Source organism: Elephantulus edwardii, unplaced genomic scaffold, assembly GCF_000299155.1.
Source record: "Elephantulus edwardii isolate Elephantulus edwardi_28Jun2011 unplaced genomic scaffold, EleEdw1.0 scaffold00069, whole genome shotgun sequence".
NCBI classification, from domain to species: Eukaryota; Metazoa; Chordata; class Mammalia; order Macroscelidea; family Macroscelididae; genus Elephantulus; species Elephantulus edwardii.
In genome coordinates, this window is record NW_006399819.1 from 14,083,200 (window position 1) to 14,084,860 (window position 1,661).

Here is a 1,661-nt window from a genome sequence, read left to right on the forward strand (position 1 = left end):
AATCCATATTGGAGGCTGCAGTCCTTGACCCTCTGCAGCAAGCACTTCAGGTCCTCCTCAGTTTCAGCAAGCAGGGTTGTGTCATCTGCATATCGCAGATTGTTGATAGATCTTCCACCAATCTTGACACCACATTTTTCCTCATAGAACCCAGCCTCCCAGATACTCTGTTCTGCATACAGGTTGAAAAGGTATGGAGACAGGACGCATCCCTGGCGTATGCCCTTCCCAATTTTGAATCGTGCAGCGTTTCCTTGCTCTTTTCTGATGACTGCATAGGTTTCTCATTAGCACGATTAAATGTTCTGGGATTCCCATTCTTCTCAGAGTCAGCCACAGTTTATTATGATCCACACAGTCAAATGCCTTTGCATAATCAATGAAACACAGATATACATTCCTCTGGTATTCCCTGCTTTCAGCCAAGATCCATCTAACATCAGCTACATTTTCCCTAGTACCACGACCCCTTCTAAACCCAGCCTGGACTTCTGGCAGTTCTCTGCTGATGTGCTGTTCCAGTCGTTTTGGTTTTTTTTTATAATCTTTAGTAGAATCTTGCTTGCATATAAAATTAATGATATTCAGCCAATGAAGAGATCACCACAATATACAAATAATCTTGGTATGCATAGCACCGAACAGTACTTTATTCTATTGTGTATGGATTGCAGCTAACAGCATTCTTTCCCATCATTATTCTCTTACCCTAGTGGTTAGCAAGCATTGTCAGTCAAGGTCCAAATAATACTTTATGATTTGTGGAGCAGTTGGTCTTTGTCACAACTATTCATGTCTACCACTGTAGGACAGAGGTAGTCATGTTGTTGCTGTTAGGTGCTGTAGAGCCAACTACAACTCAGTAATTCTGTGAACTACGGACCTCAACCTTGCCCTATCCTGCACCACCCTTACAATATTCATCATGCACGAGCCCATTGTTATAATCATTGTATCAAACCATCTCTTTGAGGATCTTCCTCTCTTTGGATGACCTTTATCATCAAAGTACCTTTTTCCAAGGACTGGCCATTTCTGACAACATGCCTAAAGTATATAAGATAAAGTTTCACAGTCCTTGCCTGTAAGGAGCAGCCTGGCTCACTTCCTCCAAGACAGATTTATTTGTTCTTTGAAAATCTATGAGATATTAAGTAATTTAATAATCTTCTCCTACACTACAATGCGAAGGTATTGATTCTTCTTTCTTTTTTGTTGTTATGTGCCATTGAAACACCCGTGACTCATAGTGACCCAATGTACATCAGCTCTAAACCCTGCTGCATCCTGTGCCAGCCTCACTGTCTCTAACACACCCACCCCCATTACTCCAGTCACTGAATCACTCCACCTCATAGAGGGTCTTCCTCTCCTGTGCTGTCCCTCCACCCTCCCAAGCATGACGTCCCTCTCCAAGGACCGGTCCCTCCTTACAACATGTCCAAAGTATGTCAGATGAAAATTCAGTAACCTTGCCTTTAAGGAGCTGCCTGTTTTCACCCTCTCCAGGATGAACGTGTTCGTTTTCTTAGCAGTCCATGGTATATTCAATACTCTTCTCCAGCACCATAACTCAAAGGCATCAATTCTTCTATCATCCCTAATCATTGTCCAGCTCTCTGATTCTTCATTAGTCTTCCTTATTAATTGTTCAATTTTCT